At 33.3% G+C, this 19,317-nt stretch overlaps 1 long non-coding RNA gene across 14 annotated transcripts; it reads left to right on the forward strand.

The window, feature by feature from the left end:
* Positions 1–274: 274 nt before the first annotated feature.
* Positions 275–10,434, forward strand: LOC147480333 (uncharacterized). Of its 14 annotated transcripts, none has more exons than XR_015205294.1 (10): positions 275–2,177; positions 2,932–3,000; positions 3,757–3,866; positions 3,985–4,922; positions 5,044–6,061; positions 6,180–6,475; positions 6,902–6,997; positions 7,190–7,261; positions 7,513–7,573; positions 8,885–10,434. It is a non-coding gene; the product is annotated as an uncharacterized LOC147480333 (long non-coding RNA). The 14 variants fall into 14 exon arrangements; XR_015205297.1 differs by having other exon boundaries at positions 3,985–4,138; positions 5,095–6,061; XR_015205300.1 differs by having other exon boundaries at positions 276–2,177; positions 3,985–4,138; positions 5,267–6,061.
* The last annotated feature ends 8,883 nt before the right edge of the window (positions 10,435–19,317 follow it).

Here is a 19,317-nt window from a genome sequence, read left to right on the forward strand (position 1 = left end):
GGGCCTCCCACACCCACCTATTTACTCTTAGATCTAAAAAATATGACTTGTCAAATTTTCAAAAAATAGTGGGAAGGGGACAATTATAAAGAAACAGGAGTTTTAGATCTAAGAAATTTTTTTTCTAAATAGGGTTTTGAAGATTATTAAATTTAAATTAGACTAAAGGTGTATGGCATATATATATATATATATAAAACTCGCACCTGACCTCTCTCCTCATCTTATGTCTTTAGTTTCCAAACCGTGCATTCTAATAGACTCCTAAAAAAAAGGCAACTCTATATATTAGTTAGACCTCTTTAGATTTGTTAATTACTCCTTTTTTTTTTTTTATTTATTTTGGCCTCCTCAAATAAAACAAATTATACGTTTTTGGAAAAGATAGATACTTATTAAAATTCTAAACACCACCCTAAATTTATTAGTTTCTCCTTCTTTTATTATTTAATTACTATGCCCTCAAATTAATAAACCAAAAATAGTATTAATGCGATTGAAACTCCTAAATCTCCTGCAAAATAAGAAGATTTGATTGAATGGTTTTCATGGGATTTGATCCGGAATTGGATAAGTCCGACAAAAGCTGATCTATAGAAGTAGGTAGGCCAAAGCGTTCAGTCAAGTAAAGAAGGGAGTGAATTCTTTCTCCTCTTATTATTTTTATTATGCCGCTTCTTCTTAGGCTTATGGTTGTATAGAATAGGTTGAGGTTGCAGAACTCTTTCCTTAGATTCCACAGTAATAGGGATTGTTTCAGGCTTAGCTTCTAATCCAGATTCAGTGATCGGAGAGGAATAGCGGCCTTCATTCAATAGTAGTTCTCTCTCCCCTTCATCTGATCCGATCTCTTGGTTGGTCCTTCCATGAGGAAAGGCTCTCAATGGCTTGATTCTTTTAGTGAAAACGTGAGCCGAGGCTCTGCTCTCTTTTGGGGCTTGCAGGATCAAGTGGGAAGAGCGGAACTTGACAGGTCTGCAGCTACTAAGCTAACGGGCAGCTTTCTAAAATGGCTACCGCATCTGCGCTTTGCTACGGTTTTGGGGTCACAATAGTTACAACAAACTTTCCAAAAATTTCAGTATTGGGAAAAGACGCTCACATGAGAGACAAAAAAGCTCAGATTTTGGAAACAAAGATACTCACACTTAAGTCTCATTTGAAACACGCATGACAAACATTGATATATGACACCCTTCATAGAATAAGAATCAGATAAGAGAATGAAGAATGTATAGTTAATGCCGAAGCTTGAAATACAGAATTAAGATGATCACAGCGACAAGGACTGTAACTATAGCGCCAATGGTCCATTTGTTCCTGTCTATCCTCCTTGACATTGCAGTCAAAAAAATTCTACTCCTTCCAATGTTATCGTCCACACCATGAAGCTGCGAAGGAAGAAAACACTAACATAAGCAAAGTTGTAGAGCTGGAATACAATGAAAACGACATCCTGCTACTGCATGGTGCATGTGTAATACACCCTGCAGCCTGTCACCAGGTAAAAGCTAAAGCCTAGGCAAGCCTTGGAATGCATACGACCAAACATCAGTATAGAACAATTTAGACTTGACCATGCAATTTTTATGTTAGACTGCTTACAACTGAGTTTTGATTGAAGAACAATTCATGGTCAATTAAATGAGGGCTTAAGTGATGTCAAATCTCGCTAACTCAGTAAGGTAGATAGTTCTGACGTATTAAACATCGACGCACCATACTTTCTGAATAATTCAAGACGGAAAGCTTAATGCAAGCTACATAAGTAATCAAGCAGCAATCGAGAGCTGAAGGTCTGATTCCACCTAATGGCGAATTCAACCAACAGAGAAAGCAACCCGCCGACCTACTTGTAGCAGTTTCTTCCTCAGTCGATTGAGCAATTGACTATTTCTCAATTCAACATTGATAGGGCAGTGGTAGATTCAGATGTTCCAGACGAAATAGTGGTTTTTCTCGACTGTGGTGGCACAGAAGGGGCTCTGTTCTTACTACGCTACGGGATAAAGCCAAGCCAGCTGGAACGCAAGAGAATGACCCCTACAAGGCTTCACTTCTTCCCCACAACGAATCTCAGCCACTCCAAACCCTTTTTCATTATTTAGGTAAAAAAATCCCAATAATTTTACAACCAGCAAATTTAACATAGCAAACCAAGGCGAACGAAAATATAAGTTATTTCTATATGCATTTATCTTTTTCCCATATTCCTTCAAAACCTTTTATTTTTGTATTTTCTCATTTGAATCTATTTTAATTTACTCAAATATAATTGTAAGTCAATAATTTTTTTTTTTTTTTTTTTCGACACAAGAATTGGAAATTTTGTTTATATCTTTGCTAATCAATTAAGAGATAGATTAGTGGAAGAAAATATAACCATACATACTTCGCTTACTTAGCTAATCTGAGTCTGTTTTTGGGTACTGTTTATTTTCTTTTTGACTTAGTTCGCCTATTTTGGAACCAAATATTTACCTTTAATGATTGTTTTATACGTTGGAATCAATAAAATGTATAATATTCTACTAATTCTGAAACCAAGGCAAATGCAAAGTGCAAGCTTAGCTTTGCTCATTCTACTAATTTTCGTAGGTTAATTATTTTGCACATTGAAATAGTTTTTTAAATTGAATCCAATCTAAATGATACTTTTTTTTCTACATCGATTTTTATTGAGCTTTGTGTACTATTTTAAATTGTCAATTTAGCACCATAAGCTTCATCGAATTATTTATCTGTATCTCCAGGAGTTAATATAAATTACTTGGGGTTTTTCATAATTTTAGCGTGTTCCAGTTATCTTTTACCGTTACTACAATTTAAATGCGGGAACACTTCACATAATCCTTCAAGGGTTTCTCTCCAAAGAGTATGTCATCAGCAAAGGAGATTTCTAATGTGCTTTTTTTTGACATTTTTAGTTAGGTACTCTGTTTTGCAATCACACCTGCTATTTTGCCGGGTATGCATATTTGCTTGCCTCTCATCCCCAAGGCACTGTAATAGTTTTTCTTCACTACATATGTGTGACATCATTTTTTTAAGTCATAAATACCAATCCATCCCCCTTCATTTTATATTGTTCAAAAAACAAATCTTTCAGAGTTATGCTCCATTACAGAATTGCTACATTGCTCGCTTATTTTATCCCTTTACCAATCTTATATTAGTCATTCACAAAAAAAAAAATTGTGGCCTGACACTCCACTCTCATAAGGTCAAGTACCTAATAAAGAGATTTAAAAAGGTGTAAACATCGACTTGCAAGAGTAATTACAAGCATCTTATTTTCATGAAACTCTTTAACTCAGCCACCCTTTGAGTGTGTGTCTTTAGTGGGAGGGTTTGGAACTTTGTCTCTACTAAGAGTTCTTGGAATCGAGTTATTCACGTAGACAAAGTACTGCAACGAGATTCAATTCAGTTGGTATCTAGGTGTGAGATACTTGCTTTTACAAATCAAAATGTTCGTTTTTTTTCATTTAGTGAAAAGATGTCATTTGTTTTGGGTATCAAGGATACAATAGTAACTCTATAGCACCTATCTTAGTTAAATGACATAAACAACTCTACCACCCTATCTAAGCTAATATGGCAATCAATGTAATCAAATGTTGTTGCTTTCTTACCTAATGTTGGTTCTTTCTTTTGACGCGTTTATATATTCCGATTTTAGACTTCCGGTAGTTTTTGTATATTAATAGTCATATTCATCTACTACTGATTTTTTATTCATTTTCTTTACTGCAGGTGTCACTTGGTTGGGTCATTTTTGGAACTGGTGGTAGCCTTACCATTAAAGTTCATGATGAGAATATACCCATGATCAAGCTTATATCGATGTCCTTTTTTTTTTTTTGGTAAGCGAGTATTAAATTAAAAAGAATAAAGTAAGACAATGTGGTTCATTGGTTATGCGTAGCACCCCAAAGAACAAACTATGCTAATGGTGTTCATAATAGTGTTCCTTTCTTGCAGGTGCCAAGAGGTACAATTTCCTTTTTGCCATGGAGATATAATTTGCTTTCCAACTATGCGGCGTGCTGCCATATGCCTCTAGATCAAGGATACCAACCTATGAAGCACTCTTGGAATTATGAGTTTATGAAAGTAATGCTATAATGTATCCAAGGTATATCTTCACAACCATTGTATATCACCGGTTGGGGGGCTTCGAAGTGTCTACTTGGCCTGCCAAAGGCATTTGGTTATATCTATCTACCTTAGCAGAACATGCCTATAAATTCATGAAATAGAGGTATCTCACCTAATAAAAATGACGCTAAAAATCATTGAAAAAAAACTTCTATGTCATGAATTCTAGATAACGTCATCCAAAATTTTATTCCTAGATACCGCCAAACACAACCTAATATTAGTCACAAAGCTTTACAACTCAAGTTCTTCTCCCTTATTTGTCACCAGGTAATAATGCCTTATTATTCCTTTTGTGATATTGCTTCATATTACATGTTGATTTAGTACATGATGTGGTATACCCGTTGTCAGAGTTGACAAGCCACTTTAACCATTGTTAAACTTTATTTGCTTCAGTCCTAATACACCTCAGTATGTAGTTCATTTTTTTTTTCGATAGTGCACGTTATATGATTGTTTGAGTCATTCATTGAATGAGTTGGTTGAGTTGTTTTGTCGGTTATGTGGCTGGGTTCTTTTTTCTTAACTACATCCAATTTTAGATATATATTACTTTCATTTGCTATATTTGGTTCACTTTGATTAGGTAAGCTAGCTGCGTTAAGAAATTAGTTTCCATTCATACAAGCTTATTCTTGCTTAGTTATTTTCTATTCGAATTACCTGTTTTCAGTGGAGTATGCTTGCTTGGTGATTACGCTTTTCATATTTCAGCTTTTCTTGAGAAACTTACTTTTTTTTCGGGCCTGCATACAAAAGTAATGATATCTTCATAATCTCATAATCCGATTTTATCCTATGTTTTCATTTTTTTAATGAGTGGAATAAATTTTGTAATTTTTTTTTCTCATAATTTTCTGTCATTATGTGGTTTTTCAGGTAGCCGATACTTATTTAACAAATTCATTTTTTTTTAATGAATTTTTTCAGGTAGTCGATACTTAGTGTTTTCATTTTTTTAATGAGTGGAATAAATTCATGGAACGTAAACGATGAGTGTCTAAAGTTATCATCAAGTTTTCTTTAATTATCTGTTCTTTAACATTCATATGCGACATACCATTTATGACTGTTAAGAGCTTGACTGAAACGCAATGAGCAGAACTGTTGGCCAACCAAGTATGAGCTCAGCATTGATTTTCTTCTCTTCTTCTTCTTCTTCTTCTTCAAAACTTATCTATGGTATGTTACCACTCTTATCATATTCTCTTTTGCGTGCTTTGGTTTATTGTTTAATTCCAAACTTTAAATATGTCTTACTATGATTTATATAACGGATGCTTGGTGAGATATCTTAATTAGATAAATTGAATAACAAATGCTGCTTATGGCTTTGGTTAGTTTGTTTGTGCTCTTACTTGAGATATCAACAATTTGTATCGGTGTATAGCATAATGTAATACTCAGTACATAGAGTAACTAAACATAGGTATAACTAAATGGAAAACCGAGTGCTTATTCAGCTCTTAGATAACTGAGCAATATTTTCAAAGAAAGATAAACTGGAAGCTGTTGGGAGGGTTGTAAAATGTATAAGCTAACTATAAAGACCTGGCACTGTTATCCATGAGATCGAATGGTGCTATTGTACACTTTCCATTCAATATTACTAAAGAATTTTTTGCCATTCCATAACCCAATATAATAGAGCTGAACAAGGATTTTATTGTTAGTTTTTAATACAAGTTGCTTGAATTAGAGACCTTATGTCATACTCATACTACTATATATATACGCTCTCATGATCTTTATCAAGGTGTTTGATGTTAGATGAAAGGGTTGATCAAGTTTTCGTATAGTTGATTCATCAGTAGTGGTAAAATGGCCTGATTCATGCGGAGTTGAAGAAGCTAGATTTACAGAGTTATAACTCAGACTCAGAAACTCACCAACTTAGGTATGTTTTCATCTTTGCAGTTCTTGGACGTCCACAACGTTTTAGCTAGGTGGTTATTCTCATTTGTAACTCATGTATGTTGTGAAGAATATTAAACATTAAAAACATTGTGACATAGGTATAAGACGACAGTAGAGTTGGTAGTGAAGAAACTGCTAAGTAAATCACAAGCGGAGGAGTTCTTGGTGGCCTTTGTAGGGATCCAACTATCCAAGACATGGTGCATAAGTATGTTGTCTACCAGAAGCGACAGAAGGGTCCTGTCTCTATGACTAGAAAGCCCTTTGCAACGTCTCAGGTGGCACTATAGGTATCGACAAGCACAAGGAGATGTTGAGACCTTAACAGAGCTACAAAACTGAATGAACTACATAGTCCAGCCTACGGAGTTGGTACATAGAGACATGCATAATGGTAAGACTAAATTGCATAATAGTAGTAGTTTGCATAGTTTTCAGAAAATTTTCAATATGTAATCTTTAGTCAATAGTCACTATTTCATATACGTAATACAGAATGTGGCTAAGAAGTTATTTTCATTCTTAATTGGTAAAAAACACCCATAACTTGACCTATCGTCATCATCATCTACATATTACTATTCTATATTGCAGTCTTAACACCTTATGCTTTTAGTTTATTATACACACAACCCTAACCCTTTGTCAAATGCCCCAAACTCTCTCGTAAAAAAAAAAAAAAAAACAAAAAAAAAACGGCAACATCTCTCAAATCTCTATCTCCAATGTCTCTAAAAAAGATATAATTTATTATTTTTAAGTTGGATTAGTCTCATCCTATAATTTTTAGAGTTATGACTTTTGTTTTATTCGAGTTAAGGATTCGAGTGTTGGTTCAAGTATTAGGGATACTATCAGAACGTGTATTGTACTTGGCAATCATCGTGCTGCATTGAAAGTGAAGCAAGAATTCAAGGTTGGTAACTTATACTTCTTTTTAGACATGTAAGTAGTACCGTTCGATTAGAGTAACATTAAATATGGAAGTGAAATCACTCCCTTATAAATTATTATTGTAGATAATATTTAAATTTTGTCACATAGCTGTTGTTGTTGTGGCACTATTAAACTTTGCAAGTTTCTGATATATGATGGTATTGGCTCAAAGTATTTGCTTTGGCAACAATAAGAGATTGGGAGGCTCTGGAGAAATTTTCAAATGAGAAAAGACCACCAATTGGTAAGCTTCATATTTTATGTTTAGTTAAGGCCACCTTTTTCAGTTTACGTATATGATATGCATGACTTGACATCTGTATTTAAATGACTGTTTTGATTATTATAGGTGCTAGCAATTAAAAATATTAGGTAAAAATGTACACTAAGTGTTTAAGTCACTAACTATATTTCGTACCTAGTGGTTTTTCACATAGAACTTTTTTCCTTACTTATCCTGTGATAATTAAAGAGATCTATGCTTAAATTTTTTAGGTTATAGACCGTTTGTGGCGGCGTGCATTGATGCAAGATGAAAAGGCTGAAACAAGCTTAGGTAATCTTGAGATTTTACTTCAAATATAGTTTTTCGATCTATGCCGTTAAGACAAAATTATATTGAAGAGTGGTACATTTATCCACCTCAAAGTTAAGTATTGGGTTTGTTTTTAATCTACGAAAGTAATGAACTAATGATATTGGTTTCTGAATGGAATTCATCATTGAATGTGTGCACAAAATTTTGTTACAAATATGATAAATATTTAGGCTACTATTAGATTTTAAGTGTAAATACATCATACGTCACCTGGCTAAGTTGAAGCCTTGGATTTCACCTACATAAGCTAAAAGTGGAAGGTGACAAGATGGTAGTACTATAGGAATACCACTTAAACTTCTGATAAGCTGTTATGCAAATGCTAACTCTAAAGAAAACATATGTTTGGTTTGCATTCATGTATATCTCACCAGTCATAAGAAATATACCACCACAAATGGACAACGAGAGTTTATTAAGTTATTAGCAACACCATTCAGTCAAGGGGAAACCAGACAGCCTTGTATTGTTTCTTGACTTCGTGGAATGTGTGCCAGTTGTTCAAGAAAATGATATACCTATTAAGCTACAAAGCGTGGGGAATTTATAGGATTAGGAAGGTCACTGTTGGTTCTACTCGACTTCTATGTTTTTGTTTCATCTATCAAATGTTATGTGCAAGATAGGATTACTGCTTCTTTTATACTAAGTTGCGTACTATATGGTGTGGTGAATATATTAATGGACTTTTTTAGTTGACAGGCATGTGTAAATAGCTTTGTCGAGTATGTGTATGCTTGAGGTATTAAATGTTATTATGAAAGTTGATTTTTATAAAAACTCTATCAAGGATTAATGCCCTAGAGACCTAACTAAGTAGAAATATGGTGATGTTAATACCCAAAAGGAAGGAAATGTTTTGGAATTACAATCTTTCTTTCAGATGCATGATCGAAATGAGAGTACAATTCTTCATAACCTGATGTATGTTTCCTTTAAAATATTTAGATTTGAAAGAATTAGCAATGCTACTCGAGAACTCATTTTTCGGCTAGAATATATATTATGACACCAAAGTAGCTTTTTATCTCAATGTACAATGTTGCTACTGCTATTTAGAACATGTAGAACTGAACCTCAACCTGGTAAGAGAAACTGTAACAGAGTTTTTGTTTTGTTTTGTTCTAAGGGTTGTTTAGTTCATGACTGAAATTGCTTGATTAATGTTTGCCTCTTCATAGTCTTTTTAAAGTTTCATTTGTGAAGAATATGGGGTGAACATATATTCATAAAAGGTTGCTAGCCTTATAAATGTGAGTTTGGTTGCAGATCGATATTTAAAGGGTTGTCGTTCAACTCGATACATGTCACACCAGTTGAGAAATCTCCAGGCTAACCTTGGCACAATGAGCGCAATGCTAAGTTGATAGTGTAAAACTATGGTTATTCTTCTTTAAGGCATATTTTAAGTAGATAGTTGTTGTTTCTCCTTTTAGGCATTTTGTTCAGCAGGAATGTATTAGTGTCACAAATTCAAGGGGATATGATGTGGTGCATATCCATATAATAACACAATTATCCACTAAAGGAAATTAAGATCGCCACAATGATCTTTATTTTAGTATTTGATTAATACAATATGATATTAATTAGATTGATAAGATCCTATCAAACCAAACCTTATGAAAACCACCTAAACATGTCATAATATAAGCATACTCATATATTGCAGTTCCACTTTTAGGAGATTGTGGTTGTGTTACCATATCATATATGTCTGGTATGGAAAGGTTTGTCTTAGTGTACGTAATACTTGCTTTCTTCTTTCTATGCCAGTTGTTTTAAGAATAGCAACCAATGTCCTTTACTAAAGTCTAATATTCTAGAAATTTGATAGACGTAGTGTGATGTGATATAATTAGGCTGTATGGCATTATTTTTTTTCCTAAAATGTGCTACTTAAGTCTAGAAGACTAAAACTACTCATGCATGCTCAGCACAAAACATACTAGATTGGTGCTAAGATTAAATATGTCACCACATTGAGATGCACCAAGGGCTACATGCTCTGCTCAAAATTGCATAACAATTTATTCATTATGCACTTATGCCAATCTGCTTATATTAAACATATCTTTATCAATATCATTGCATACAAGGATAAAGACATGGGGTTTGGAAAAATTACTATGTTATATACTTATATGTTATATGACTATCAGTATAAGATTTTCTGAAACTACGAGGTTTCACCCCTACAAAAGTTTTTGAAAAAAAAATGTACTACTACGCCCTCACGCACTCTCGCCTCCCCTTTGATTGCATATCATGTGTTATTTTTTGGTAGGGGTCCACTTTGGGTTTTGCCTTGAATGGTAAGGAAGTATTAGTAAGTTTGTTTTCTATCTTTATGTTCTTTTGATACTCAGATTTCCCATTATGTTTAGCTAATTGCTTAAATGAAGCATGGTTGAGAATACTAAATTTGGTAGTCGTGTAGGACTATCTTGAGAGCTCTACAAGAGTATGAATTTTCAAATTGGTAGAACAGACTCTAAGGATGCAAAGATCGCGGCAGATCACATGGCTACATTCGAGGGGCACAATGGATTACAACTATTTATGGTCGTACGAGTGCCAAACTATGAAGGATCAATGCCGAAAACAATTGTGTGGTATACCATAGAGGATGATTATACTATGCAGATGGTGTTTAATATTTTTAAAAAAATGTACACTTGAATGAGTTTTTGGTCGGAGTGTGTTAGAGAGTTTACAACAACTGTTGAGATCATTTTTTAGTTATGACATGTGTTGCTCTGTATGTGAAAGAGAAATATGTAGTTGAATATGAGGAATTTTGACATATTTTTGTGTTTATGTTGATATGTTCAATGACAGTTCATTTCTGTGTTTCTAATAATATGTTTAATGACAATTTTCCAAGGGAACCAATGTGTAAATCCAAAGGGTATGGTTTCAAGATTGTGAGGTAGTACTATAGTAGTCAGTCATGGTAATATCCTTCGAACAAAGTGAGGGCAACTAAAACAATGTAACCCAAATAAGATGTTACAAAGCTCTCTTGACTACTAAAATTTTGAACCATTTCTATAAAATCACTCAATATGATAGTATTGGAAATAGTGCATTCAATAAAACTTTTGTCATATATCCAATGGAGGAAACTTTTTAGTATATCATGTGGTCTATTATGTTTCATTCATATGATTCAGTGCCATATCAAACCTTTTAACCTTGGCTCTTTAACTAAAGCATAGAATGGGCTATCCTTATTTACACATAACAAAACATCAATAATTTCTCCTCCCAACCCCTGCATATATCTCATAGAGCTTACCGTTTGCAACATTGATCATGGACTTCCACTTGATTCAAAAGTTAATTGGTACTCTCTCTCATCTCCTTATACATACAACCTTAAAATCCCTCAAACTATCATAAAATATTAGCTTGACAAGCATAATTTTGTATTTAAAATGGTATGTTATCATACATCTTTTCAATATGATCTTCACTTTCCGTAAGTAAAATTTACTTGAATATCTCATAAACTATGCATATAGTTATGAATATTTTTCATAACAATTTAATATAACGGCACCCGTTTGTAGAGAGTTTATGTATGAGCTTAGTATGTGGTTCGTAGAAGATACTTCAAATTTCTAAACTAAAATTTGGTAATTCAAATCATTCGCTATCAATGACGGTTTCTTCTACGACAATTTTTAAATATTAAAAAAAAATGGTAAAATATGGGATACATTGAATATTTAAAAAAAAAAAAAAAAAAAACCCCCATTTTGATCAAAACTTGAATCATTCAAATATTTTGGAGTTAAAATTTTTGACACATAATAATTCAAAAAAATAAATTAAAAAATATTAAAAATAATAATAATATGAAATCGGTCCCCGTTAATATTAGACACATTGAATATTTCTATAAATTTGTGTTTTCATTAAAATTTAAATCATTATAATATTCTATAGTTAAAATTTTTGGGTACATAATAATTCAAAAATTAAATTTATAAAATATAAAAAAAAAAAAAAGAAATTATATGAAAACGGTCCCCGTTCGTTGAACGGGGTAAAAAACTAGTGATATAAAGAAGGAAACAATCCCATCTAGAGTTTCATAGATTCTCCAACTTTTCCTAAACACTATAGCTAATTATAAAAAAATTAATATGAGACAAAAAACTAAATTGCTAAAAACAATAGTTTCCACCAAAAACAATTTTTCTAAAACTCTTACGCCACGAAGAATAGTTTCTACACTAATCTTAGGTGAAGTTTAACATAACAAAGTTTCTTTTTAGAAAAAGACAATGAAATAACGAAGGAAAAAATAAATTGAGTTGCCTGAACATTTACTTTCTATATTTGTTAACCACACATGTAACTGGGACAAAAAAGAAAAAATAAAAGTCAACTAATCATAAAATAAGTAACGGTGTACAATCAAAACTAAGCGGACAATAAATAAAATTGAATTGTATGCACTATATGTCTATATGGGCCTAAACAAATAAAGTTGGATAGATTTAATGCATCATCCACTTTGGATGCAAATTCATTTAACTAACCTCAAACAATAATTAACGGGAAATCGGAAACTAAATGCAAATGCAACCTTATCGAATAATAAACAAGAAATCAAAAATTGGATGCAAATGCATTAAAATAATCTTAAAGAATAATTAATGGGAAATCGGAAATTGGATGCAAATGCATTGAACTGACCTCGAAGAACAATTAATAGGAAATTGGATACAAATGCATTGAACTAACCTCAAAAAATAAATAACGGGAAATCGGAAACTAGTTACAATTGCATTGAACTAACATCAAAAAATAAATAATGGAATTGAAAATCAGAAACTGGATGCAAATGCAATAAACTAACCTTTTTTTTTGCTCGGTAAGTGTAAATTGAATTAAAGAAAGAAACGAAATAAAAGAACTGTATTGGAGTGGTAGAACCTACATGCTATACGATGTAGGCTCAAGATATTCTAAAATAGCAACCATATGGAACCTCCCATTCATATAGCCATGGGGGTCTGCCATTTGATACAAAAGCTTCATTCTCAGCTAAGAAAGATCCAAATTTTGCCACCTGGTCTGCGGCTAGGTTAGTCTCTCTCCAGTTGTGCAACACTTTCAAGCTTTGCACCTTCGTCATGCAAATTTTCCATCTGCATAGGAGTTGCCAAGGGATGCCCCTGAGTTAAAAGTTGTGACAACTACTTCCGAATCTAATTCCACCCAGAGATTGCTCCATCCTTTTGAAAGGGCAAGCTCCACACTCTCCAATATAGCCATGCACTCGGCTGTATAGTTGTCTGCAATTCCGATACCCTTGCTCAAGAGTAAGACAAAATCACCATGAACATTTCTAAAGGATCCACCCAACCCAGTTGGACCTGGGTTTCCTCTAGAAGTCCCATCTGTGTTGACCTTAATTTGATCACCAATTGGATGAAGCATTAATGTCACACCCAATTTCGGCGAATTGAAAAACATTATTGTTCGACTCTTGATCTCAGAGGTGTGGCGACTCTCAACTCCCAAAACCCATAAACAGTTTAAATATGCGGATAATTAAAACCAATAAAAATTTCAATTAAACAAATGTCATCTTCATTACAAAAATTTATCAAATAAGATTAGGTTACAAATCTCTTTTCAATAACTCTTTAATTAAAATTACAAATGAAAATACAAATAATATTTCCTCAACTGAAAATCTATATCACCTTAAGAGAAAACAAAACCTATCTTGAAATGCAACGCTAACGCAAAACCACAAGCGAAACCAATCTTCTTCAACACTAAACTGTCAAGACTTATCAACGTGTTCATTTAATGAACACACCGAAACAAACATGCAAAAATCGGTCAACATTATAAAAATCTTTGGTGTGAGTAGCTCTAAAATACAACATATTCTTATACAAATATATACACAAACCATCACGGTTAGTTAGTTCCTCCACCGGGTAACTTTCAACAACTAATACAACATCCTTAAGTACAATAATCTAGGCGGTAGTTCCTCCACTGAGGCGCCTTAACTTCCAACAACTAATACAACATACCATACGTATAATAAAAAGGCATTTAGATCCTCCACGAGGTGCCTTAGGTTCTAACTAAACTACTAACCAGCCAAACATATACAATCATCTATCTATAGATATATCATTCACCAACATATTACCTTAATTATATTAGTTTAGACTTTCTTTGTGTGTCCCTAAAATCACGTCATATCTATGTCTTACCTAGTTTTCCTGGCTACCACAATCGCTACCCAACGCCGAACATGTACATCCACATGCCTCCCCTTACATAATGAACCATTCCGTGCGTAACCACCACGAAATGGGATGCCGCACAATAAATCCTCACACGGAAGCAATTATGTAAGTAATGCCACTATTCGGCATAAAATATTGCACATCTCGTTATATTTTGTGAACGGAATAATCAAGCCACTATTCGGCTACGATTGCCCAACACATGGGTCAATCAACATCTCATATATATACAACATCTTATATATCAAATCACGCTACAGGCGGATCACATGAGTTGTGGTAGTCGGGTTAGGATTTTTGTTCGTAATTTATTCAGTGTCATACATTTATGACTCATAAACATTCCACTATATCGTAATGCGGTCGATTACCTTATTGCACTAAGCCACAATATTTAGAAATATCTCGATTCTATCTAATAACCAATTTCATTCTTTCACGTGCCAATATATTATTGCACTTCTGCCAAAACCCGTGGGAAAATATCTACACATATTATACTACCTCATAGTAGCATCTCACATATAAAATAATAAAGCTTTTATACATCTATGTCTCCAAAACTATTGCATTCAATATATATATCCCAACATATTACATAGTGTCACAATATCAACGTCGAATCTTAATTAGATAATGACAACCAAATTTATATCGGCTTTTCCACAAAGATTTCAACATTTGATTTGTCCATACAATTCTGACATAAAATGTAGCACAATTAAAAGTCTACGGTCCCACAATCAAAGCCCAATATATATATATATATATTATATGTTTTACTACTCACGCGTCAAATCATAATTAGATAATGACAAACAACGTTATATAATGTTAAAACATTTTATTATTACAATAGTCCATAAAATCAAATATGAGAAAAAACCTGGAAAAAGTCAATAAAAAAGTCAACCACGATGGTCAAAGTCAACATGCCATGGTCAAAGGTCAAAGTCAACCGTCAATGGTCAAAGGTCAAAGTCAAAGTCAAGTCAACATGCCATGTCAACATGTCAAAGTCAACCGTCAATGGTCCATGGTCAAAGTCAAAGTCAACCATCATGGTCAACATGTCAAAGTCAAAGTCAACATGCCATGGTCATGGTTAAAGTCAACCGTCAATGGTCAAAGGTCAAAATCAAAGGTCAACACATCATGTCAACATGTCAATGGTCAACGGTCAAAGTCAAAGTCGACATGTCATGGTCAAAGTCAAACCGGCATGGTCAAAGTCAAACCGTTGTTTCTATGTTCAATGGGTTTATAGTCATAGCCATGGTTCATGGCTTTAAGGTCAAAGTCGTGGCTCGTGGGCTCATGACCAAGGTAATGGTTCGGACCCAACTGCCAAGCCCAAACCTTATAACCCGAAAATCCACACATTTAAAGACCCAATTAGATCTATTTTAAGTCCCATGGGTGGCCCAAACAATATTAAACCGGCCCAAAAGTTAAATGGTTCGGTCCAAAATTGAACTGAAACCGCCCAAAACTTTGAATTAAAGCCGGTCCACAAATCTTAATTAAATCGGGCCAAACAAAACACTCTAAACTAGCTAAGGCCCAACCACTTAAAAATTAGAACTGGCCCCATCTAAAAATAGAATCCGGCCCACATAAAATTAGAATTTTGGCCCAACCAAACAAAAGGTTTAGGCCCAAAGAAACCGACCTAGGCCCAAGCCCAAATTCGGTCATCTCCTTCCTCCAACAGTTCTCCACCACCACCAAATCCGGCCACCACCAAGCTCTAATCGACCACCCATTTTGACCCCACGGTTTTAATCCAAATCCAAAACCAAACAACATTAGTTAAAACAAAAACCCCAAATCATACAATCCAACCCTCACCCAAAACTAGATCTAAAAGATTTTACTGCCGCCATTAATGGCTTCCGCCACCTTTCAACAAATCCCCACACTCAAACACAACCCGCTTCAATCGACAACCAACACAAGATTCAAAACACAACCAAAACAATTCAAACTACAAAAATCGCCCCCACCCCATTATCCGCGGTAATGGCGTTGAGCCATTAGCCTCTTGGGAGCTTCAACGACTATGCTAACCACGGACTAGCAACCCATAGCAATCACTTAGCCCCCGACAAGATCCCAAAGAATAATCACGGACCGAGGCTGCCATTGATGCTCTCTTGAGCTTCAACAGTTCTTAAAAACGCACCAGTCTAAACAACCTTAACAAAACAACAATTAACAGTTCAAAAAGTCTACTGTCGATGTCTCGGTCATAGCCTTGGCCGCCATTGATGCTCTGTCGAAGCTTCGACAGTTCAACATCAAATAGCCCAATAAGCGCATCAGTTCAAATCCAATTCCGATATTTAACGAAGTTTAATAATCACGAGACACGATGAAAAAGAATGAACAAATAAAACGATTTCGGTATACCGGTGAAGTAGAAAAACTAACTACTCACCTTTATGAACAGCTCGACGAATCCTCCCAGTCCGAATCGTCGCGCTCCAACGCTCCAGCAAACAAGCTTCAAGCTCTGCCTCCATTTTTAATATTTTTATTCTCCCAGAACCCTATTCCCTATAACAATGTGTTTATATACTTGGGTCCGAAACCCAAGCCCAACACAGACTCGGGCCCAGAAAATCAGGCCCACATGTCCCAAATCCAATCCAACGAATTTTGAAAATAAATAATTAAATTAATTAATTAAATAGATAAAAACGTATTTTAAAAATACGGACGTTACAATTAAACTAACCTCAAAACATAGTTGTGTTATATGTTGTGGGAATGTCTCAATAAGTATAATTTTGCATTTAAAATAGTGTTTATCTTATCTCTTTTCGTATGATTGAGAACGCCTTGCTATTTAAGTAGCGTCAATATGAACTTCGCCTTATTAGGCAATCTTACAAAACTTTAATCAAACTTATATTATTAAACAACAAAATGAAGTTGAAGGGTTTTACCAAGGGTGAGTTTTTTTTTTAATGGATAGTGGGGTTTTAACGTTATAAGAAATTTGGATGAGTGATCAATATAATATTCATATATAATAGTTATGTATATATAGTTGCAAATATTTTTCAGAATAATTAATATAACATCACATGTTCGTAGATCATCTTTAAAGATCCCACATAGTGGGTCATGTATAATTTAAAGAATAATTAACGAGAAATCGGGAATTGGATAATTTTTTATGATCCCACATAATAAATCAAACACAATTTATTTTTATGCCCTGTTTGAAGTTGATATTACACACCACATTGGATAATTAAAAGGAAATCGGAAACTAGCTTCAAATACATTGAACTGAGCTCAAAAGTAATTAACAAGAAATCGAAAACTTTATGTAAATACAATAAACCAGACTCAAAAAGTAATTAACTAAAAATAAAAAAAATTAGATGTAACTGCATTAAACTAACGTCAGAGAATAACTAACGAGAAATTACAAATTGGATGCAAATCTTTGAAAAATATTTAACGGGAAATTGGAAACAGTATGCAAATACATCAAACAAACTTCAAATAATAATTAATGAGAAATTGAAAATTAGATGCAAATACATTGAACTAATCTCAAAAAATAATTAACATAAAATCAAAAACATAATGCAACTGCGTTGAACTAACCTCATAGAATAATTGGCGGAAAATAAAAAACTAGATACAAATGTATTGAAATAACCTCAAAGAATAGTTAATGAAAAATCATAAACCAGATGTAATTGCACCGAACTAACCTCAAAGCATAAATAATAAAAAACTAGATGTACATATATACATTTTTTGATGGTTAATGCATATATATTGAACTAACCTCAGAGTTATTAATGGGAAGTCAGAAACTGCAATGAACTAATCTCAAAGACTAATTAACGAAACATCGAAAAATGGATGCAACTGCACTAAACTAATCTCAATGAATAATTAACAGGAAATCATAAATTTGATGCAACTACATTGAACTAACCTAAAAAAATAATTAACGGAAAATCGAAAACTTAATATTGAACTAACCTCAAAGAACAATTAACTAGAAATCGAAAATTGGATGCAACTACATTAAGCTAACCTCAAAGAATAATTAATGGAAAATCAGAAACTAGATGCAATTGTATAAAACTAAAATCAGATATTAACTAATGGTAAATCAGAAATTAGATGCAATATCTTGAGGAATATTTAACGGAAAATCAGAAACTTGATACAAATACAATGAAATAACCTCAAATAATAGTTAACTAAAATCGAATGTAACTAGTCGAACTAACTTCAAAGCATAAATAACCAAAAATTTGAAACTAGATGCAAATGCATTGAACATCGAACTAACCTTTAAAAATAATTAACTGGAAATCAGAAACTGGATGCAGATGTATTGAACTAATCTAAAAGAGTAATTAATGAGAAATTAGAACCTGGATGGAAATACAATTAACTAATCTAAAAACTAATTAACGAAATATCGAAAACTGGATGCAACTGCACTAAATTAACCTTAATGAATAACTAACGAGAAATCATAAACTTGATGCAACTGCACTGAATTAACCTCAAAGAATAATTAACGGAAAATCGAAAACTTGATGCAACTGCATTGAACTAACCTCAAAGAATAATTAATGGGAAATCAGAAACTAGATGCAATAACTACATTGAACTAACCTTAATAAATAATTAACAGAAAATCGGAAACTTGATGCAAATGGATTGAACTAACCTCGAAACATAATTGTATTATTTATAGGGGGAATATAATGTCTCAACAAATATAGTTTTGCATTTTAAATAGTGCTTATCATAATTCTTTTATTATGATTGAGAGTGTCTTGCTATTCAAGTAGTTTCAATATCATCTTCGCCACATTGAACATTCTCATAAAACTTCAATTATTAAACCTAACAACTAAAAGAAGTTAATAGATTTTATCAAGGTTTGGTGTTTTCTTTTTATTGAGAGTAGTGCAAGAAATTTGAATGAGTGATTAATATAATTATCATATATATCTCATAGTTCTGTATAATTGCTAATATTTTTTAAAATAATTTAATATAACGACACCCGTTCGTAGGGCGGGTTCGAAAACTAGTATATATTATAGCTATACCCTCTTGGCTCTATTTTTCAAGGCTTCACAGAGTCTCCAACTTTTTCTAAACTCTAATACTAATTATGAAAAAAAAAAAAAAAATCAAATCTTTAGATATATATTATAGTTATACCCTCACCAATCTATTTTTTGGAGCACTCCAAAGACTCCAATTTTTTCTAAACTCTATTACTAATTATGAAAAAGTAGGATATAAATAAATAAACAATCTCATCTAGAGTTTCACAGAATGTCCAACTTTTTCTAAAATATATATTATAGATATACCATCTTGGCTCTATTTTTCAAGGCTTCACAGAGTCTCCAA

The sequence above is a fragment of the Coptis chinensis genome, chromosome 8 (assembly GCF_015680905.1).
Source record: "Coptis chinensis isolate HL-2020 chromosome 8, ASM1568090v1, whole genome shotgun sequence".
Lineage (NCBI taxonomy): Eukaryota > Viridiplantae > Streptophyta > Magnoliopsida > Ranunculales > Ranunculaceae > Coptis > Coptis chinensis.